The sequence below is a fragment of the Alligator mississippiensis genome, chromosome 6 (assembly GCF_030867095.1).
Source record: "Alligator mississippiensis isolate rAllMis1 chromosome 6, rAllMis1, whole genome shotgun sequence".
NCBI lineage: Eukaryota > Metazoa > Chordata > Crocodylia > Alligatoridae > Alligator > Alligator mississippiensis.
This window is the reverse complement of record NC_081829.1, coordinates 42,066,034-42,090,018: the sequence shown is the minus strand read 5'-3', so window position 1 is coordinate 42,090,018 and position 23,985 is coordinate 42,066,034. Positions and strand designations below refer to the sequence as shown.

Below are 23,985 nucleotides of genomic sequence, written 5' to 3'. Positions count from 1 at the left end.
CACCCCGAATTTTGCCATAATCCCTTTATAGTCCCCCCTCCCAGCACCACTACTGTCCACCCTGCGTGCAGCCCCAGCCCAACCCCTGCCCTCCTAAGCACCGGGAAGAGCCTGGCACAGCCCTGGACCCAGCCCACAGCTGCAGCCCACCCTGTCCACCTGCCACCCAGATCTGGTGGGCACACCCCACTCACCCCAGTGCCCTTCTAAGGTATGCACAGCAGTGGGAGTCACCCCCCTGCACCTCCTGGATGAGCTGCAACTCCATCCCATGCCCGCCTCACCCCAGCTGGGCATAGCCTGCCCTAGCCCCTGCCCCAGTACCAGTCCCATTCCCTCCGTCACCGCAGGGGCCTTGATCTTCCCCCACCACACCCCTTCCCTCCCCACTCCCCTTCCACCACAACAGACTTACCAGCTGCACGCAGCTCTCCATGCTGCCAGGCTGTGCTCCTTGCTGCTTACATGCTGTGCCTGCACACATGCACGAGCATTTATCAGCCAAATAATTGGCCACATAAGGCTGATTTCCAATAGAGTTAATTTTCTTTATATTGGCGCCAATCCAATATCAGATAGATGCATCAATGCACCTCTAATATATTCTTGTTATCTAAGTTTACTTAAGTCTCCAGTGTGTGTATATATACAATTTCAAGCACTTAGTGGAGTCAGGCTGTAGACTAATACTAGGCATTATAGCTCCAAAAGTCCCCCATTCTCTGGCTGGGATTCTTAGGTTGGCTTATTAAATTAAGAGACTCTTGGACCTCATCAATGTTCTATATTTTTTCCACTGCTCGGAAAGCAATTCTTCAGTTGAATGAACAGGTAGTGGGAGCAGGTGCAGGTGCATGGCCAAGGAAACAGAACCTAGAGAAACAGGCAAAATTAAGACGGGCTTAGACAACTTTACTTAGGAGGGAAAAAAACAAGACCAGCTAGAGTTTTTTCTCTGTAGAGAAATGCAGGTCTTTTAAACATCGTAAATCACAGATAAGGGCAAAGAAAGAAGAGTAAAAGTAAACGGGAAACAAGACGGAACAAATGTGAATGTGGCAAGAGCTTCCTAAGTCTTTCTAATAATTCTGGCCTAAAAAGTCTCCCGGTCGGTTTTGGATTTTTGTTCCTACTATTAGGGCTGTGATGTATAGGAAAACTAAGCATATGAGTAGGGCCCTAAGTGAAGAAGGGGCCCAGGTGTGCTTCTTTTACATATTACATGAATGAATGAAATAAATGAAAAAAGGAATATAAATATAGAGTATTAACTAGGGGCCACAAGTTTAACCCTTTAGTGGGCCCTAGGGAAATAATCTGGCCCTGCCTACTATAGCAGAACATCCTTCTACTGGTGTTTCATAACTGTGGTTATGTCTTCACTGACCAAAAAGCAAGTTTGTATGGGAATCTTGTATACTTAAAAAAAGGAAACAGTAGGCAAGGCACTGTAGTTTTACTGTGAGATAAACCAGGCCACAAACAAAGATAAAGAGCTCTTTTCACCAACTTACTTTGCAGTGAACCCTCTAAGAGCCTTGTCTTACCTTGAGAGAAATTTTCCCGAAAAGAGGCACTATTCAAGGGCAACAGAATTTGGCTGCTTTGTTTTTAGTTCATGCAAAACAAGATGGCCCACTTCATTATAAAGTATTGTTGATTTATAAACAACTAATTGTTTCTGAAACATATTTTAAAACTATATTGCTGCCTCTAGCTGCATTTGGGTTTTTTTTCCCTCTCACTGCCTGCTGTGAGTAGTTAACCTCACTATGATTGTGTTTGCTATAACAACATAATCAAAGGAGATGAAGTAGCTACACAAATAAACTACATATTTTTTGTTTGCAATATTAAAATGTTCTTGTGAACCTACTGTATTTACCCAAAACTGTACTTTGTATAATGCTGTTTGCTATTCTCCTGACTTGATTTTAAAAATAGAGAAGTACATTCTTTTAGATCAATATGTGCCTGTGTTGACTTGACACACGCCAGATCAACACTTGGGATCCCAATATTACTCTGTTAGACAGGAGGGCATGATACAAAATTATATACACACACACAAACTAGGCAAACACCACTATGAGTTCACATACACAAACATGCAAACATGCACTTCTGTGGCTGTGTGTTAACACTAGGGGGCATTTGGGGTAACTTGGTGCTTGGAGTTACTTAAGGTCAGGTGGCCCCGGGGTTACTCGAGGTCAAATAGCCCCTAGGGTTACTCGGGGTCAATGTGCCCTGGGGTTACTTGAGGTCACTGGGGCTTGGGGTTACTTGAGGTCAGGTGGCCCCTGGGGTTACTCAGGGTCACTTGGGGTTGGGGTTACTTGAGGTTACTGTGGCCCTTGGGGTTACTTAAGGTCATTGGGGCTTGGAGTTACTTAAGGTTAATTAGTGTTAATTAATCAAAGGGAAAAGAAAAGCCAAAAGCAGGCAGAGTGGAGGAACAATGCTGGGAAGAAGCTGACATAGAGGCTGGGGCCGGAGCTGGAGCTGAAGCAGAGAGACTCCGGGGGAGCTGAAAGGTACAGGCAGCCGGGAGATGGATTTGGGGGAGCTGGATAAGCTGTGGGTGCCAGGGAGAGGCTGTGGTGGACCTAGACAGGCTGTGGGGGAGCTGGAGAAGCTGAGGGGAGCCACATGTGCTGTGGGGGAACCACTAATGGCTGTGGGAGAACCGGAGAGGCTACAGGGGAACCAGGAAAGGCTGTGGGCTGGGGGGAGCGCTAGGTGCTTGGAGCTAAAGAGGGGCTGGGAGGGAGAGGCTGCAAGTGAGCCAGGAAGAGGCTGCAGGTGCCAGGAGCTGGATCAGGGTTGTGGGGGAGAGGCTGCAGATGATCTGGGAATAGGCTCCAGGTGCTGGGATCTGGATTGGGGCTGTGGGTGCCAGGAAGAAGCTATGGGGAACTGGAGAGGCTGCAGGGAAGCTGGGAAGGAGCTGGGAGGCGGCCGGTGCAGGGGAAAGGCTGTGGGGGAGCCGGAGAGGGGCTCCAGGTGTCGGGAGCCAGATCAGGGCTTTGAGTACCAGGGGAAGGCTGCGGGGAAGCTGGGAAGGAGCCAGGAGATGGCAGATGCAGAGGAAAGGCTGCAGGGGAGCTGGAGAGGGACTGCAAGTGCTGGAGAGTGGCTCCTGGAGCTGGAGAGGAGCTGCCGGGGAAAGGCTGTAGGGGGCACTTCAGGAAGAAGCTATGGGTGCCAAGGAAAGGCTGTGGGGGAGCTGGGAAGGAACTGGGAGGTGGTGGATGCAGGGGAAAGGCTGCGGGGGAGCTGGAAAGGGACTGTGAATGCCAGAGAGGGGCTCCAGGAACTGGAGAGGGGCTGCTGAGGAAATACTGTGGGGGATCCGGGAAGGGGCTCTGGGTGCTGCGGAAAGGCTGCGGGGGAGCTGGAAAGTGGTGGATGCAGGGGAAAGGCTGCAGGAGAGCCGCAGAGGGGCTCTGTGTGCCAGGAGCTGGATCAGGGCTCCAGATGTTGGGGCAGGCTGTCAGGGAGCTGGGAAGGAGCCAGGAGGTGGCAGATGCAGGGGAAAGGCTGCAGGGGGAAAAATCTGGCAGGGGGGTCAGGGACCAGGCAGGGGGACTGGAGAAACTGTGGGTGGAGTTGGGAGGCAGAGGCAGCAGCTGGAGAAAGGCTAAGGAAGAGAGAGAGACCACACTGCATTAGACCTGAATCACAGGCAATTTTTCTCTCTCTGTATGCCAGCACTTAAATATTCTCAGTCTTTTGGCTCTGTGTGTTACATTGTGTTAATTCACTCATTCTCTCCTCAGGCAGCAGTATCTTTACTCTTTTCTATCTACTGCTTACTAATTATTATACTTTGATAATCAGCCTGTTCCAAAGTCAAGAGGTTGAATATGCACATTACACTAAGGTATTTATTGGTTAGTATTATCCTTCCTGTCCTGAGCAATGACACTACTCGTGGAGGTGGCATGGGGATTTGATATTTAAGTTCTAGCTACTTCACCCTTGGTATACTACCATGAAGGTTGAGATCTGCTGCCACAACATTGATCATAGTGCCCAGGGATGAATGCCTAGAGCATGTAGGGCACTTCAAATGGAGGGCCCTTCTCTCTAAAATTCTTGGCAGACAGTGATTGTCATGGGATGCAGAACTAGTTAGCAAATGCAGTCATAGCAAACTCTGGCTCTCTTTACCTTACTGTATATTGTCTGTTATCTTCTCAAGTCATGGACTTTGGGGGAAGATTTCCAGAGACCAAAAGACATTGAGGTGCCCAACTTTAATTGACCATTTGGTTATCTAAGAGCCATCTGTATGTTAGCCATTCAGACTACTCTTAGTGATCTAAAAATAGTACTACAAAGCAACATTTCCACAGAGACAGGTGTATGGCTGTAAATACAGTATTCGTTTGGTTAAATAGTTTTGGCCTTCTGGGACTCATAAATTTCTATGACACGGTGTAGATTATCTTTCAAAGATATTTTCTTCTCTTCTCTTCCCCTCCCCCAAAGCTGAAGTATCCTCAGGATCAAAGATGATCATTTTTGTCACTAAGAATGGTCACATTACTGAGAACATTCATATAAATGTATAAATAGTACTATTCTGGACAATATCTATTTGTCTTAAAATAAAGCCTGTAGAATAATGCCTGTCCTCAGCTGTAGAGGTTCTTGACGTCAATTTAAAGCAAACCAACAAAAAACTCATCATCCTTTTTCTCCCCGTTTGCCCTTCCAACCACCAATCAGCAGTCTCTTTACAGTTCTTGCATTCCCTCCCAACCCCTGCAATCCTTTTCCTCAGTTGCCTGTTGCTAAATCCTTGCTCAAAAAAATGAAATTTGAAGTATGCTGGCAATATTTGGGCGCATCCTCATCCAGGCTCATGGCCAGATCCAAGGGAGGACTAGAGCACCTAAAGCAGAACTCTGGCATATAAATTCTGCCTAAATCCAATTGAGTAATCCTCCCAACCCACTTAAGTTCCTGGAAGGTCAGGAACACCTACGTTTTTAAAGTTACTTAAGTACCTACAGTTCAGCTAATGCGGCTAGAGGAAATGTAATCACCTAACAAGGGCTTTCAAATTCCACTCCAGAACCAAAGCACCTATAGGTTAGGTCCCGATGGCCCTTTGACGTTATGGGCCAAACACCCTTTTACACTGTTCTGACTGCCAGAGAGGTGGTGGTAGAAAAGAACCTGAGTGCAAATAAGAATCAGACTCTCAGGCCATTTTGGACATTTCAAAGTGAAAAGCTCTCCTGGAAAACATCCTGCCAGCTGCTCCTTTTCTCTGTATGAACGTAACTGCAGCAAAACCACCTCTGCCAATTGCTGCTGCAATACAAATGTGGCCAAACATCTAGTAAACTCAGCAAAGGGTAGAAAAACTAATGGTGACTACAAAGAAAGATAAAGATATGGATGAAAGTGTAGGGCAGTGATTCTCAGGAAGAGTACATTGGCACCCTGGGGTGCACTGAGATCCTTTCAAGTGTGCTGTGGTAGTACAGTTAAGTGTGCAAACATGATTCACAAGCTAAACCCAGAGATTTCAAATAGGAATCCACGGTGTTAAAACATTCTGACCTGTTCTTTGTAAGGGCTTGTCTTCATCTACTACTGCACTTAATATTTCTTTATTTGAAATTTTTTACAGCAATAGAACTATATTCACTGCCAGATATGACCCAGATGAACACCATAGGGTCTTTTCTCCCACTAATGGCTAAACTGGAGTTTTGACTCATACTTCAAACAGCTACCTCACTGGCTTAGGCATCAGCAGCTCATTCTTGAAGATCATTAGCACCAATAACCCTGATGCTGTTGAAATAAGCCCCTTACAATTTATTTTTGTTGGCAACTGCCTCTTTCATAATTCAAGGCATTTAAAAATTAATTGCATTTTTTTTTTTAAATGTATCTTCCCAATATTTTGTTTCCTAACAAGGAACCTGTTTTGCCACAGATGGCAATTTTTATACAATTTCCCTGCAGGGTTTAAATTTACAATAATAAAGGAAAGGGCCGTAATGGCATGTAACCGTGTAAGTTTCTGGGGCAACCCAAGAAAATCCTGAATGCTCAATTCATTTCCAAGTACCTTTCAGAAGGGCTTTATATCCATTAATTAATAAACAGATGCGATCAAGAAAGCCAATGCCCACTGTAATCAAAAAACTGTAATAGAGTTTTTTCCCTTTTTCTGCAGCAGTACAAGAGCACACATCATTCCATGGCTACTAGAGTGGCAGCTACACTAGGTCTCTAAGTATTCCTGCTTAAGTCCAGGGAACCATGTACAGTAAAAGCTGCGTTATCTGGCACCTTACAAGCCGGCATGCTTTATTAACCAGCATGCTGGCTTGTAAGGTAAAAGCAAAACTGGAAATGTCCACCGCAGCACTTCTGGTTTCGCTAAGCCCCCACAGCCCAGGGCATTGCAGCCTGTGTGGGGCCCACCTCCCTGTCCCTCGGGGAGGGAGGGCGATGCAGCGGGGGGGGGGGGGGGGGGTGGCAATGCCCCAGATGCGGCGGGAGAGGCGGTGGCCCAAACAGGCAAATTCCCTTGTTCCCCATGGGTGCCAGATAACAAAGCTTTTGCTGTACTTTACTTTTGTAGATCAGGCTTTTCCTATTTAAATGTCTGGTGACTACAGTCCTCAGTTTTAAGGTGCCAAAGACCCCCAAAAGGAGCACTCTGATGTACACATACATGCATTACAAGGCCCCATTCCAGCTAAAAAACTTTCCATTCATTTTCCTTTGGATGAAGGAAATATCCTCTGAGTACTGACCCTCATGCTTTTGGGAGTGGGCTTGGGTTTCTAGACCTTTCAGTGGGAACTCTCTAGGAGGGTAAATCCAGTGCAAGGCTATAAATTGCATGGTGTCTCCATCTGAAGACATAGCTTGCCTGCACAGGACTGGACCCATTTAGGAGAGTAAGTCTGATATAAAATGTTTCATGGGTGTTTCATAGAAGCCAGGTAAATACATATTTTTATGAATAGCCTAAAAACAAGCTTAACGGTCAGTAAGCAGAATTTGGCCAGATTCTTTCCTACTCTTCAGGAGCTAATTATGTTAAATTATATAAGAAAATTAATATAAAGAAGCACCAATTTTTTTTAATGCTGATAATCATACAAAGCTTAAGAAAATAAAGGAACAGAAAAGAATACCATTTTCAATCTATCTTCTGTTACTTCAAATCTGGTCAAAGCACTCTCCACTTTTATATATTTTACTTTCCCAACTGTTGTTTGGTGGTTTTTTTTAACAGAAACTAAATTTAATATAGCACAATGAAACAAATCACCACAGCCTGGTGAGAAATTGCCCCTTAGATAGTCAAAGTTGAAAACACCTGTATTATTTTGAATCCGTATTTAGTGCTTTACCATTTTCCCAATAAAAGAGACTTTACCTGAAGAATATTTCAATTTCAGTGTAATACGTTACTTTTAAGCTTTTCAGCTTTACATTATTCTCAGCTAAGTGGGAAGAAAAGATTCACATTATGACTGACAAATAACATTCCTTTTTCCCACTTTTGTTGAAAAAGCCTAGGCTTCAATGAAGTGTCAGCTCTCCTGCACCTGCTTTCTGAACTAACAATTGATGGATGTTACAGAAAAATTGAGAAACTGCTCAAGCCTCCTGCAAAATATGACAAGCAGCTGTTGTAAACAGAACATCTTTGGGGGACTACTATCTTAGTCTGGCCTAAAGCAAAAGCTCTCTGACTTAAACTGTAAGCATGAAAGGGTTCTTAACCTAGTTGAGGGAAATGCAGTGTGACTTAAGAGCTGTGAACATTGATCTCTCTGACCTGAAGAGAAAGGAGAAAGAAGAGACTTTCTTGCATTCCAGTCACAGTATGGAGACCACAGGAATTCTGTACGAAAGGCAAGTAAGAGGCTTTGGGAAGCAAACATTAACTAGTGGCTGTGCTTTAGAGTTGGAAACTAGAAGTCCAAAGAGCCAAAACATTGGAGCTTCCTTCTCCTATTAACACAGAAGAGTTGCTAAAAAACTACCCTGGGATAGTCAAGCACCCCTGAACAACACACACACTCTGTCAGTGTGAAAGTCTAGATGGACAGTAAAACTATTTGAGTGACACTTTGAATGTGGCTTTGTCATTTGAAACTTAAAGTTTTGTTTTTTTTCAGAGACTGAGCTAGTTTACAACATACTGGGCACATCTAAAGGAGACATTTACTATGGAGCTGCCTAATTAGCTCTGCAGTAAAGTCTCAATGTCTACATTTGCAGCCCTATTAGGCCACAGAAAACTAATTAACTCTGCTGTAGGTTAGCATTTGTAAACACAAGTACTATCCTGCAGCAGCATTAGTTAGTGTGTAGTAATGTACATGTAGATGGAGCTGGCTGTGGCATGAGTGTGCTAGCCCCACACTGGAGCACCCTCATGCCCTAGCCAACCCCTCTGCAGCACATTGAGCCAGGTCAGAGCAGCCCTGGGCTAGCAGGCTGACTGCCAACTGGGGCCTCCTGCCAACCGGGGCTGCTTCAACCCAGCTCAACGTGCTGTACTCCCAGGCATATGTGTAAACTCACTATGTGGGAACAATAAATGCCAGCACAATATGTGGCAGAGTTTATTGCATCACATTAATTTCACATGTAGACACGCCCACTACTACACAAATAACTACTGGAGAATGAGAAGACTTGGCAGATTTTGGTTCCTAGCCCCCCTGTACACCTGGGGTATGCTTGCAGGTCTACAAAATAACTATATCAGTTTTAATTCACAACTTTTAAAAAATAAACACACTGATGATCCTTCGGGCACAGAGGGAGACAATTCTGATACGGGGAAAAAGGTGGAAAGGGGCCAAGAGGCTTCCTTAGCTGACCAGAGAAATCCAGAGCAGTCTACGAGCTAAAAGGGGGGCATATAAAAAGTGGAAATTGGGAGAGATTACTAAAGAGGAGTATACCTCCTCTGCTCGCACTTGTAGGGAGGCAGTTAGACAGGCCAAAGCTACCATGGAGCTGAGGATGGCATCCCAAGTTAAGGATAACAAAAAATTGTTCTTTAGATATATAGGAAGTAAAAGGAAGGCCCAGGGTGGAATAGGATCTCTACTAAATGGGCATAAGCAATTGGTGATGGACAGGGGGGACAAGGCTGAACTCCTCAATGAGTTCTTTGCCTCAGTGTTCCTAAGCGAGGGGCAAGACAAGGCTCTCACTGGGATTGTAGAGGCAGCAGCAGGGTGCCAGACTACCAAGCGTAGACCCTGAGATGGTGCAGAGGCACTTGGAGGAACTGGATGCGTTTAAGTCGGCAGGCCCGGATGAGCTTCATCCGAGGGTACTGAAGGCACTGGCTGATGTCATTGTGCAGCGACTGGCGGGAATATTTGAACACTCATGGCGCATGGACCAGGTCCCGGAGGACTGGAAAAGGGCCAATGCAGTCCCCATTTTCAAGAAGGGGAGGAAGGAGGACCCAGGCAACTACAGGCCAGTCAGTCTCACCTCCATCCTAGGCAAAGTCTTTGAAAAAATTATCAAGGCTCACATTTGCGAGAGCCTAGCAGGAAAAATTATGCTGAGGGGAAACCAGCACGGGTTCATAGCAGGTAGATCATGCCTGACTAATCTAGTCTCTTTTTATGACCAGGTTACAAACGACGTCAACCCCTACTCCTGGACACAGGAGTAGGGCTTGACGTCGTTTACTTAGACTTCAGGAAGGCCTTCGATATGGTATCCCACCCCATACTGGTGAACAAGTTAAGAGGCTGTGACTTGGATGACTACATAGTCTGGTGGGTGGCTAATTGGCTAGAGGGTCGTACCCAGGAGGTCGTGGTGGATGGGTTGGTATCTACTTGGAAGGGTGTGGGCAGTGGGGTCTTTGGACCGATACTCTTCAATGTCTTCATCAGCGACTTGGACAAGGGAGTGAAATGTACTCTGTCCAAGTTTGTGGATGACACACAACTGTGGGGAGAAGTGGACACACCGGAGGGCAGGGAACAACTACAAGCAGACCTGGACAGGTTGGACATATGGGCGGAAAACAACAGAATGCAATTCAACAAGGAGAAATGCAAAGTGCTGCACCTAGGGAGGAAAAATGTCCAGCATACCTACTGCCTAGGAAATGACCTGCTTGGAGGCACGGAAGCGTAAAGGGATCTTGGAGTCCTAGTGGACTCCAAGATGAACATGAGTCGTCAGTGTGACTGTAACAGCGTCGTAGCCGTGACTGTTACTAAGATGGGGTAGCAGCTGCCGGAGATTAGAACGTCCAGTTAATGGGGAACGTAATAACCCAGGCAGCCAATGAGGACCCAGAAAGAGAAATAAAGAGAAGGAGGAAATTTCCCAAAGTTGCCTTTGGGCACTTACAGATTGAGAGAAGCAGGAGAAGAGCCCTGCGACAAGGAATACAGAGAGAGTCCAGGAGACAGGGACTCACTCTCAGACAACGACGGGATTTTGGGGGATCGATATGCTCCATGGGTCACTTCCTACCTGGAAAGAAAGCCTCTGTGGTGAGTCATAAAAATGGAGCAGCAGCACGGAAAACCCCGCAGCTCCGGGGCACAGCGTGGCGGGATTCCCCGAGTGGGAGAAAAAAGAAAAGAGAGAGAGAGAAAGTGGGCGAGGGAGCACCCGATCCTGCCTTGAAGGCTCGGGACCCCGATCCCTCACCAGAGAGTAAAGGGAGGTGTGGAGACAGAAAGTGAAAGTAAAAAGGAAAACTGTGACTGAGCCGCGCTTCGCATGCCGGCACGAGGCACAGCCGGGGAATCCCGGTGTTGGTGTCAATCAGCCGCTAACGAGAAAATTAGCGGCTGATCATCAAGATAACAAGTAGTCCTTACCATTTGAGACAGACGGAGAGGGCTCATGTGGCAAACTCCTTTTTTTTTGGCTGACGTTCCGAGAGAGCATAACAGGCTAATGATAATAAAGCACTCTGGACTAAGATCTGGGCAGCGTGTTCCTTACCACGGTACTGGCGTGTAACAACTCTTCCTCCCCCAGAATTTGCATTTAGATCAAGTCGTGGCAGGCGGGAATTGTGGGAGCTACAGGAGAAGCAGGTACCCAGGACGGGCACGCTGACAGTGACGAAGTCATCAGAAAAGCTAATGGCACTTTATCGTGCATCAGCAGATGCATGACTAACAGAACCAAGGAGGTGATACTTCCCCTCTATCGGGCACTGGTCAGACAGCAGTTGGAATACTGCGTGCAATTTTGGGCGCTGCACTTCAAGAGGGATGTGGATAACCTGGAGAGGGTCCAGAGAAGGGCCACTTGTATGGTGAAGGGCTTGCAGGCCAAGCCCTATGAGGAGAGACGGGCACCTGGACCTCTTCAGCCTCCACAAGAGAAGGTTGAGAGGCGACCTTGTGGCTGCCTATAAGTTCATCATGGGGGCACAGAAGGGAATTGGTGAGGCTTTGCTCACCAAGGTGCCCCTGGGGATTACAAGAAATAATGGCCATAAGCTAGCAGAGACCAGGTTTAGACTGGACATTAGGAAGAACTTCTTCACAGTTCGAGTGGCCAAGGTCTGGAATGGTCTCCCAAGGGAGGTGGTGCTCTCCCCTACCCTGGGGGTCTTCAAGAGGAGGTTAGATAGGCATCTAGCTGGGGTCATCTAAACCCAGCACTCTTCCCTGCTTATGTAGGGGGTTGGACTCGATGATCTATTGAGGTCCCTTCTGACCCTAACATCTATGAATCTATGATGGACATTCTTCTTTTGGATTACAAGTGCCCTAAATTGATTTATTTCAAGTTTTCTTTTATTAGTTTGACTTAAATTGGACCAAGCCACTCACTCCCTGTTTGAGTCCCAAGGAAGTGACCACATATTGCACAAGAAGAATAAAAGGTGTTTAATAACACTGATGTAGCTTAGAACCTGGATCATTTGTATCTGGGTGGTTTACAACCTGCTTAATTCAATGGGAGTAGTTGAATTAAGCAAGGCCAACTTTATGGGTAGGCAATGTGAGCGACCGCCCAAGTTGCCATGATCAGGTGGACACCACACACACATGCCTGCACACATAAGCAGCCTGTACTTACAGCAGGCTCTACCCTGTCCTGGCTGATCCCCACCCCAAGCAGGAGGAGCAATGTCCTGTCTACAGTGACCACCTTTTGAAAATACAGAACTAAGACACATGCCTGCTTCCTCCCATCCCTCTGTCATGGGCAGCACTGCCAGAGCAGAGCCAAATGGAGCCCATGGAGGGCAGTGGAGGATGTGGGCTGCCTGCTGCAGGCTTGAGGCTCCCCGCCCTGCTGGCCTCCCCCCCAGGGCCTCCACGGGTCAGTGGGTGGGACCCAGCATGGGAGGAGAAGCCCTGTGCCAACCACACCACCATGGCAAGGCACCCCCTGCCCAACCAGCAGCAGCAGGGAAGGCACAACCCCTGGGTGGTCAGGGGGCACAGGACTCCTGATGGCAGTGGTAGCAGCACCCAGCCTCCCTGCCCTACTCCACTTGCCCTGCCTTGCTCTCTCCCTCACTGTAGGGGCCTCAGTCTTCCCTCCCCTATCACCTATGCCCCCTCTTCTCCCATAGACCCACCTGCAGGCAGCTGGGAGAGCTGCTTTCCACTGCTTCCTGGGGCTGTATTGCTGACCATGTGTATGTGTGTGCATGCACACACATAAACGCGGCAACCCCAGTGTCCCGCTCCCCCCAGCCCCAAGCTGCCCCTTGCAGGCTGGAACTCTGCTGGCCTGCAAAGGGAAACCTGCAGTTTCTGCAGTTTTTCCGTGGCAAATGGAAAACTCAGATCCCTGTACATGTTACTGTGGAATCCAGGACAAATGTCTCAGAGTCATTCAGCCTCAGACTAGGATTTGATCTTTACATTTAGGGACTGTCCCACCCAGCTAGGGATGGGTGGTCACTCTAGCCCTGTCCAGCCAAGTATGCCCCTTGCCTCTAGTCACTGCTCAGTTGCCAGGCCAGGCACATGTGGGCAGGTTGGTGCCTGCTCTAGTCCACCTGCTTTGCTCCCACACAGCAGCAGCAGTGCTTGCCCATGGGGAAGCAAGTCTTCCAATCTAGCCCAGCAGCTCCCCCCTGGGATTTATTTCTGAAGCTTTCACCAATACTACTACATACTTAAACTCAAAGAAAGGGTGCCAAAACATAAGTTTACCCTGGGTGCCCTTTTCCCTAAGACTGGCCCTGAAATTAAGAAAGAGCTACTCAGGTGTTTGCTGGAGCTTCTACTTCCAAGTCCATTGCAGCTAGAAGTCAGTGACCCTATGCAGAATATTGGAACAGTATCAACCTTTGAAAGTAAAAGTTGCTGGAAATAGCTGGAGAACCTCAGCAGTCCTCTGTAGCTATTTGGAGAGGCTGTGCATTCCTCCAGATATGCAGAGGTGCTAGGAACCAACTCCTGCCAAGTCTCCACATTCTCCAATAGTTATTTCTGTAATGGTATGATGTAAACTAGCTCAATCTCTGAAAAGAATAATCTTTAACTTTTGAATGACAAAAGCCATACACAAAGAGTGTCGCTCTCATCTTCCTGAGAGTTTCATTTTTTTAAGTCTAAAGGGATGGGGGAGACATACAATTATGCCACTTAAAAGCGGTGAGGGGAAGAGTGTGCATCAACTAATCCATTTAACTATCTCATCCACCCACACTTATCTTTCAGAAAGGGGAGTTAAATCATAATAACTTAACCCTGAATGAAACAGGGACTTAACTATTGCAGTTTGACTTCACTTACTGTAGCATAAGAGAAGACAAACAAAATTCAGTGGCACCATGGTAATTTTTCTTCCTTTGCTCAGCCTTTTCAAATGATGTATCTATTCAACCTGTCCATGCCCTTAATACCTCCTGCCCAGAATCCTTAGTGATTTTATCAGGCCACATTTTTGCTAGCCCCAAATAAGCCTATCCTTTATTGGGACTGGTGAGGAATGTTCTGGCAAAATACTGTTGCCAGAAACTGCTAATTCTTTGAAAAAACCCTTCAAAATGTTCTCATTAACTTTCACTGAACTAAAAAAGAAATCATGTCTAGTACCCTTACAATAAACAATTCTCTAGTTTATCAAGATCCTCCTGAATTCTACTGCTTATTCTATAGAGATTTTGCAAACCATCCTACTTGTGTTATCTGCAAACTTGATCAGGAAGCAATATTTCTGTATCTAAGTCATGACTGTTTGCTGAAGAATCATTCCAGAACATAATGTGATTTTGGTTACAAACAAGCAGCTCTTTCATGTGTGGTCTACTACATAAATATACAGTACTATCTAAATGATACGAAACAAATCTGATCAGTTTGCTATTTGCTTCAATTTTAGGGGATGTTAATAAGAAGTTCCATGTCAGCCTCATGCCTTTCACACTGTGTCAGATACAGAACTGTAGTAGGTGGGGCCCCAGGGTGGCTGTGGTGCCCCTAGGACCACCCTAATCCTACCCACACTCCCAGTCCTCTCTATAAATCCTGCTTGTTTATCTTATCTGCCATGCCTTGATGTTCCCTTGTTATTAATTGGGAGGCTGCCCCTGAGTCCTGGAGTGTTCTCACTGTCCTCTACCTATCCAATGGCTAGCTAACTCCACTCTGCTCTCTCCACACCAGCAGACCTACTGGTTCCTAGTTGCCACTGTAAGCTAGTGGTTACCACTTGTGGCCCAAATGGCCCTTATTTAAGCCTTAAGGCTTTAATTGTGGCCTCCTGCTGCTCCTATAGCTTCACAGATGTCACTTGGTCACCATTTGCCTTCCTGTATAGGCTTCAGCCTTCTTAGTCTTAACCAGCTGGTTACTCTGGCTATTGACTGGTGGCCTAGGTCCAGTCTCTCTGGCCTGGCCTTTCCAGTCTCAGCCTCTTGTCAGCCTCAGGCCTTCTCTTTTACCCACTCTGGGCTCAGGTTTTGGCCCTCTTGGATTCAGGCCACCTCTGTTGCCCCTCTGGACTCAGGCCCTGACCTTCTTGGCCTCAGCCTACCTGTGTCTTGGGCCCCTTGCCCCTGGCAGGGTTCAAGAGAGTGCCCCTTAGGCAGCCCTGTGGCCTCCTTTCCTCCCCTATCAGCCATATCCAATCTGCCAGTCTAAAACTAGAACAAAAAGTGCACTAACAGCTGCTTTAAACTCAAAATCTCCCCCTGGGCCATCATCACACTGCCCAACCACCTTCCCACTCTCTGGCTCCTTCTGCCCTGGGATTACATGCCATGGGCTGCAACTCCCTCTCCCCACCAGTCTGAGCTGGCTGGAGCTCTTCTCTCAGCAGAGTTCCAAGCTACACTGCCCCTCTACCTCAGGAGCCCAGGTTTATATCTCCTGGGCTAAGGGATGTCAATGGTTAAATGGTTAAATGATAATTATACTTATATGGCTTATTGTTTACTGATTAGTAACCTTCAGGAGGAACAGCCCTGGGCCTGGCCCTGGCCCTGGCCCCTTACATCTTCACCATGTTCCTGATACTGCATGGGCCCTAGGCCACTGGTGGGGAGCCACAGGTAGTGCACAGAGGGTGCAGCTGAGCCACTAGCAGTCATTGCCCAACCATGGAGCTGTGGCTTCCCCTCTCCCCACAGGAAGGGGCTGGGGCTACAGACAGAGCTGTGGCTGTGGGCCTCTCCTATGCCCAGATCCTGCCACCACAGGGAGGGAGGAAGGCAGGCGCTGCCCCACCAGGGTTGGGGAAGGGCTTCCCACTGCAACAGTGAGACTCCCAGACCCATGGTGGGGCTGCCTGGCTCCTCTACAATAGCAGGGCCAAGGCAGGGCGATGAGTGATGGGCTCCCTGCTCCTCCCATCTTGCTTGTGCTGCTGTGGCCTGGACCCACAAGGCTCCTTTGTGCTTCTGAGCCAGGCCCTCCCCAGTTCACCCCAGGGGAAGTGGGGTCTGGTCCCACTGGGGAAGCCTCTGCTGGGTATGCTGTGTCCTTCCTTCTCCTGCCTGTGGTACTGGGGCCATGCGGGGCCTGGCCATGGCCTGAGGTGGGGCAGAGCATGCAGCTAACTCAGCTCAAGGAGGTGCTGCAGCAGCTGAAGCAGGTGGTGCTGGGTCTGAGGCATTGACCTCTGCATGGTGAGCATGGCCCCAGGGCATTCCTGAAGGGTGGCAACATAGCAGGCTGATCTCTAGGGCAGGATCCAGGCACAGAAAAGGTCCACAGCCCCAACTTCATCCACAGCCCCAGCCTGCTCCCATGGGGGCAAGGGGAAGCCATGGCTCCACAACTGGGCAGCACCCCTTAGTGGCTCAGTCATGCCCGCTGCCCCCCACTTGTAGATCCCTGCCAATGTCCTAGGACCTGCACAGTACTGGGTGCACAATGAAGACATAAGGGGACAGGGCTGGGGCCAATCCTGCTGGAGATCACTAAACTAGGTATGTGCTATTGGTTAACTATTTAACTGATATAATTAAAGGAAGTCAAATGTATAATTTTTAAACAATATTTATATCCCTACCTGGACTCCTCCCCCTTCTGGTCAGGTGATTTTTTTGACCAGCTGCAGATGTATCCCTTCACCTTAATGTGCAGCTTACTGCATCTTCCGTCATGCAGCTAACCCCTGTTCATCTACCTGGGGCTCTTTCTGCTGTAGTCTGTCCCTTGAAGTAACAGGAGCCCCAGGCTCCCTGTTACAGGAACTGTCTCTGTTGTATAAGTAGTTTTGCTGTATGTCTATACGTAGGGGTTCACTGATAGAGATTTTTTGGGCTGATTTTTAACAAGCCATATTGGCCAATACTGATCTGATCACTGATATGTAGCCAGGCAGCTTGTAGAACAGCATCTGGCTGGTAAGTCTGTTGTGGGGGAAGAGGTGAGGGGGGAGGGGATGGGTGTGGGGGGGCAGACCAAGGCCTCCACAGTGAGGGAGGGAGTGGGGCTGGAGCAGGGGCAGAGGCAGGCACTGCACAGCTGGGGAAGGAACATGGGACAGAGCTGTGAGTGGATCATCTGGGGGGCATGGGGAGGAAGAGCATCTCCTGCTGCTATGTGCACCCCGAGAGGGCATGGTGGGCATGTACCCTAGGATCTCTGTGTGGGGCAAGAGTGGGCTGCTGTTGTGGGCTGGGGCTGGGGTGGCATTGGGCTCTTCCCAGCAGGGGGCTGGGCCAGGGCTGCACTTGGGACAGGCAGCACCGGTGCTGGCAGGGGAGCTACGGGGATGGGGCTGCACCCACCCCCAAATTTGCCATAGCCCCCACTCCCAGCACTGCTGCTGCCCACCCCAAGCACTGCCCCACCCCCACCCCACAGCAGCATCCTGCCCTCACTCTGCATATGTATCAGGGGGCACATGCCCCCCATACCCTCCCAGTGGTGGGAGCTGCCACCCCCTCCCCACACCCCCTAGATGAGTCACTCGCGTCTCTGTCCCACACCCCACCCAGCTGTGCAGCATCTGTCCCTGCCCCAGCCCCAGCCCCACTCCCCTCCCCACTGCTGGAGCCTTGGATTGCCCCCCCTCACACACCCCTTCCCTCACAACAGCCTTACCAGCCGTACCCAGCTGCTCTCCATGCTGCCAAGCTGCACTCCTGGCCATCTGTGTGCTATGCTGCAGCTGCATTCATGCACAGGGCATTTATCAATGATGCTGTTGCCCTGAGGGGTCAGGCCAACTCTCAGGATCTCAATATTGCACTGTTAGACAGGAGGGTATAACACAATTGCACATATACAAACACACAAATCAATTAGGTGCATACACATGCACACTACCAGCTCAGGCACATACACATGCAAACCAGCCTAGGCACAAGCATACCTATTACCAATCAAGCACATACACTATACACCTCGAAAGTTAGACACAGATCACTAATTCGTATATCATGCACACAAAGCCATATCTATCTATCTATCTATCTATCTATCTATCTATCTATCTATCTATCTATCTATCTATCTACATATACACACACACACTCTCACACTAGCAACTCAGATACACACACGTTCAAAATAACTAGTTTAGTTTCATGCACACCTATCACCAGTTTAAGCCCATACACGCTACACACACCAAATTTAGATGGAATCAGTTACCAGTTACCAACACCTGCACATCCAATACACATATGTGGATTGCAAATTCATATACCCCACACACACACAATGATATCTATATATGTATATATATGTGTATTCACTAATTTACACACATACCACCCACCTACACATACACACAGGTGAGTTCCTAAGTTGGGTGTTGTGATGTGTATGTATGTACTTGGGATACCTGGGGAAAAGTTAAGGTAAGAAAGTAGAAGTTTAGGGAGTTAAAGTTACCAGGACTGGGATTAGAACCGGTAGACTAGAGGGGCCTGGGCTGAAGAAATGAGGCTCGGGGGTAACTTTAGGTTAATTGATCGTAATTGATTAAAAGACAATGCCTAAAGCCTGCAGAACAGGGAAGCAATGCCGGCACAGAGGCTGGGACTGAAGCCAGAGCTACGGGGAGCTGAAAAAATAGGTGGGGAGAAGGGAAAATGGGACTAAGGGAAGGTGTGGGTGATAAGAGGGGCTCTGGATGTGGGGAGCCAAAGGATGGCTCCGGGGCAGCTAGTGAAGTTGCAGGGAGTGGCAGTAGGTGCTGGGAGCTGGAGAAATGCTCCAGCTGCTGGGGAAAACTGCAGGACAGCCATGAGGAGCTGGGAAGCTGCAGGGGGGTGACTACAGAAGGTGTGGGGAAAACCTGAAAACAGAGAGACGGACAGCAGAAAATCACAGGAAAAGCAGCAGGAGAGACAAAGGTGACAGTGGGAAAGCAGAGAAAGGCAGCAGAAAGTCACAGGGAAAAGGCAGTAGGAATTGAGAGGAGATTGGGAAACCAGTGGAGAGGGGTGGGGGCTGGAGCTGAGCGAGAGAGAGAGAATGAGGCTGGAATTTAAGATAAGGAAGGAACTGGTATTCAGTAAAACATGACCCAACTCAGGCTTGCAAATGACAGTGGTTTTATTGAACAGGGGAGATGGTGACAATGTCTTATTGGTTCCCTTGCACCCACCCACCCACATACACACACACACACAATGGCAGCAGGGGTTAGAGAGGCTTGGTGCAGGGGATGAAGTCCACTGAAATCCAGGAGGAGACAGAGAGAGAGAGATTCCAAATTGTAGAAGGAGGTATACAGGTAATATCTACCTATCCAGGCTGGAAAGGGGTCCTTGTCTAGTAGGTGTTGTCCAGAGGCGGGTCACCGGCAGGGCCTCTCGGTGAATAGGTGGTATGGCATGGTGCTGGTCCAGATGGAGAGGGCATCCCACTGGGTCTGTCTTCACTGCCCCTTTTTATAGGGGGAGACCTTGTGTGATCCTAGTGACAGGAGGCATGCACAGGAAAGGGTCAGCCCCTGGCGTACTGAGCATGTGAGCTCCATGCAGGGATGTGCAGTTTTGGGTGTCTATAATGGTGAGAGTTGCTGGTTCTGCAGGGTCTTTTGTCTTTCAAATGCTGGGATTTTGTCTCCGTTCCTGGGTGAGGTCCATGGTTCCTGGGTGAATCAATGTGAGGTGATGGCCCAGTCATTACAGGCCATTCAATAGAGGCCTGCTACCATTGTATTTCAATCACTCCCAATCACACTCATTCATTTGGGAACCAATTTACATGGGAGGGGTACGTGACTCACACAGTTGCAACATCAGGTGCCCAGGCAGAGGACAGAAGATGGAGGCTTGACATATAAAATGAAAACTTGACATGACTTTGGTTCACTTACAAACACAGGCCTAAACCATACAATATCTATATGAAACAATAAAAATCAATATGAAAATGATAATAATACAATATACAACAGTAAAAATCAATAAAAACCTAATAATTATACAATATGAAATGGTGGATATCCAAAACCAAAAACTTGCTGCCAAAATAAAAATGTTTAAAGCTTATCTTAAGTCTGATCTCACTTATACTTATCTATAGGGAATAGAGAGGGAGAGAAAAAGTCAGAAATGGTTGGGGAAGGGGAGGGAATGCATTTTGAAAAAAGAAAAGAAAAGAAAAAAAAAGAAAAAAAGAAAAACGAAAAACTGGGGGTTTTGCTACAATGTTATCAGCTGCATCAACCAAAAAAGCCTATGGCCAATACTGTCAATTTTCCTTATATCAGTGCCAATCTGGTATGGGACTGACGTATCAGTGCATGTCTAGTTATAGGTGATTTTGCCAAACCTTCATCTCTTTTTTGCACATGCAACATTGGTAAAAAATAAAATAAAATAAATCTCTTTTGAAAATAAAGAGGTCACTGCAACACGGTGCCTACACCTGCATGTAGTAAGGGAAGGGGTCAAAGAATGTTAGAAGAAGCTTTATCCAAACAGGAAATCCCTTAAAGAATTCACTGGAAATTGTGAGGTAGGCAAATACTATGATAACTTAGGCACTAAAATGCCCTCATTATCTAAACATATATCTCTCTGTCAAATAATTGGAGGAGAATGAACTACAGAATATTCTTTTACTGATAAGCAGGGATCCTACCTTTCTGTTCACCATGGAAGCTATGTTTTTTCCATGTTAGCAAATGAATTAATTTAATGAGATTGCTCGCTTACATTACTGGTGGGATTTGGTGTGTGCTAGCCCCAAGGTCCTCACAGGTGTTTTAACTAAGGCTTTTCTCAGCACATCTGCCCTATCTTGCCTGCCATGACTTGATGTACCAAAATAAGGAGGGAGGCTTGCTGGCCTTAAAATGCTGTTGACCTTTGGTTGGCTGTGATTTCTCTGCACATGGTTTTCTGTTTTTTGGGGGGGGTCACTGTGAGAAGGGAGGTAACATGCTCCACCCCGACTTGCCCCAGACATCCCCTAACACACCCTGATACTCACCACAAGGGCAACAAAGAGCAGGAGCTGGAGAGAGATGCTGGGGCAGGTTCGGCAGTACCAGAGCTGCCTGACCTGTGAATTAGCGGAGGCAGGGGGCATGGCCTCAGTGAAGTGCAGGTTCTTCAAGAAGCAGCTGAGGACACAGATGAGCCCATGTCGGGGACAGAAAAGGGGATTGCCAGCAGAGAGGCGGCTGCTATGGAGCCAGGGAGCACAAGCCCCAGATGCCGGGGGAAGAGGCTGGGTGCCTGTTGGAGGACCTGGATGGATGGGGTGGAGAACTTAAGCCCTGGGAGCAGACTGGGGCAAGGGAGCCCCACCGGGGAGCAGCAGCCCCCAGGGATGCTGCAGGGGAACAGCAAGAGAATCCAGGCATCACGGCAGGGGATGGCCTTGAGGGACTGTGGACACCCTTGGGCAGCACTGCGGTGAGAGACATGGAGGATCACAGACCCCCAGTGTGGGGCGGGGAAGCAAACAATGTCGGTTGGTGGGACCAGGACAGCCCAGCCACAAGTCAGCCAGGCCCTAGGGAGGTTGTGCTGAGAGGGCCGACAGAGGCTGGGTACAGGGCATCTGCCTGTTCCCACGCCTACTAGGGTCGAAGAGACGGACAAGTCTCCCACGTGACCAAGGGTCCTGGGAGACCCAGGAGCCCATTGGCAGACACTGACCATTTTCAGTTAGTTTCCTTAGTTGCAGTTAACCCCAGATGGGGCAGGTTTAGTTGCCCAAGAGTCGGCCTGAAGCTGAGGGGCAAACTTGGGAAGACTGACAGCCAGGAAGGCCCAATCCTTTGAGGCAGGCTGCATGGATGAGGCAAGATCATTCTCAGGTGGGCTGCAGGACAATGGGTTTTGGGTTTCTTAAGGACCCCCAGTCCTACAACTCCACCACTAACAGTTGTCTTTGGGCTCTGCATTTTTTTCTGTTTACTCCTTCTGGTTCTCTCACTGTCTTCCTCTCCCTCCTGCAGTAGTTGCTAAGCACATTTTTAAACTGCTCTCTGTCACATGCCCAACCAACCAGAACTGACAGGAGCTGATAAACCTTGGCATCTGTGACCTCCCCACATCCTGTTCTTTCCCTTTGTGGCAGGCATGCCCATAGCAGCCTGGCTTGCTGGCTCGAAAGGGCTTTGAGCCATTGGTGGGACTTTCCCACCAATCAGGAAGTGATGGGGGAGAGGCTACCCTGCCTCTGCCTGGGGGGAGGGGCAAAGAGACCTGAACCTGATTGAGAACTGCACCTTGCAGGTCCAGCAGACTTCAGACACGGAGCCTCTGGAGAGATTAAAAGGACAACGTGCTCAGCCCGCAGGGGAGATGTGTCAAGGAACTCAAGAAGAGCGGGGCCCGGAAGAGATGAGGAGAGCTGCCCAGCAGGTGATCACCCAGAAGAACCCCTGAAGATGTCACTCAGAGAGGAAGTGGTGGGAGGCTGCAGCGGTGCATGGACCCAGTGCGTGACCCAGTGCACATAGCCTTGTCCCTGGGAGTGGTTCGAGATTGGTCAGGCCACCTTGCAGTGCACAACGTGGTGCACAGAGCCTCGGCCATGGGAGTGGTTCGAGACTGCTCAGGCCACCTTGAATTGCACAACAGAGTGCATGGAGCCTTGGCCCTGGGAACTGCTTAGGGGGTTCAGGCTTATGATCCCAGCATGAGGCCAAGTAGCCAAAGGTGGTAGTGTGGCTTTGCTCAGTGTGGCTCAGAGCAGAATACAGGGCCAGCGGGAAAGCCCCAGGCACAAGGCCAGGCAGGCGGAGCCAGAAGTGCAACCCGGCACAGCTGAAAGAGGTCTCAGTGCCCAGAGTGGAGCACAGGGCCATGGGGAAACCCTGGGATGAGGCTGGGAAATGGAGGAGGTGGTGCGGCCCAGCCTGGGTGCCCGGGTGGGGCACCAGGCCATGAGAAGAGTTAGAGGTGCTGCTGGAGAGTGGCCATGGTCGAGCCAGTGACCGGGGATGAGCCCCGACTGCCTAGAGAGGGAAACATGAGTTTCTGGGCAGGTCCCACCAGGGAAGTGATTTCTGGGGAAGGGGACCCCACTGGGGAGCCAGTGAGTAAAGGCCCCAGTCCCAGCACTGGCCCAGGAGGGAGGGCACTGTACCCCTATTGTTGCTATCAAGAGTTTTGTTAGGGCCCATGATCTCTGAGGAAGGGGACCCTAACTTCCAGTGTGTCTATGTTTCCAGAGTAGGGTGGGTGTGCGCCAAATATTTTGGAGGTTGCTTTGTATATTTTCTATACCATTTCTAACCAAATTGTTTCTTGTTATGTCTTACCATATGTATATATATATATTCTTGTTTAGTTGCTACTTACTCTGTGTGTGAACTTACCCGTCCACTGCCATATTCTGTTTATTGTCCTATTGGGTTCCTGGTTATTCACCTGATGTGTTGACCTACCCGTGCTTACCTATTTCAGGATCCATCACTCCTCTGTGCCTGGAGTGACTAGGGGACTCACCTTGCTTGTTGCTTATATGGTCCCTCTATCAGGTGTTGGCGCTGGGTGCGACATCCCAGTGGAGGGTCAGTTCCTGGATCATCAATTATTTTGGAGTATTTTTTATTGTCTATCCTTTGTAAATATTTATTCTCATATGTCAGGTGTATTTTTATATTTATATTATGAATAAATAAACTGTATATAGTTAAGTAACATTTGCCTGGCCTGGTTCTATAAAGGATAGAGGGATCTGAACCCAAATGACAGTCTCCCTCTCACAGCACTATTGGCTATCCACCTATCCCATCCAATTGAGGATGGAGCATACCCTCAGGTGTACCCAGGTTACACCTCATTGTCTGCAACAAGGTAAGTGTTTGTGCTCAGAGCAACTTTTACAGTACTCCTTGTAGTCTTGGGGGTCCTTTTTGCAGGGACCCCAAACATCCCAAATAGAATTCAACATAAGACGTCGAGTGGGTAAGGTAACTAGTAGGGTGAAAGTGCTAGACTTTAGGAAAGCTGATCTCAATGCACTCAGGCGATTAGTCAAAGAAGCACTGCAGAGTAGGAGTTTTGAAGGGATGGGAGCCCAAGAAGGGTGGCTGTGCCTAAAGGAAACGATCCTTCGGGCACAAAGCAAGACGATCCCC

At 48.4% G+C, this 23,985-nt stretch overlaps 1 long non-coding RNA gene across 1 annotated transcript in view; it reads left to right on the top strand.

The window, feature by feature from the left end:
• Positions 1-23,545, top strand: part of LOC132251156 (uncharacterized) — a 49,137-nt gene extending 25,592 nt beyond the window's left edge. Inside the window, exon 3 of the long non-coding RNA XR_009463027.1 lies at positions 22,133-23,545. This is a non-coding gene — a long non-coding RNA (uncharacterized LOC132251156). The remainder of the gene's footprint in view (positions 1-22,132) is intronic.
• Positions 23,546-23,985: the final 440 nt, after the last annotated feature.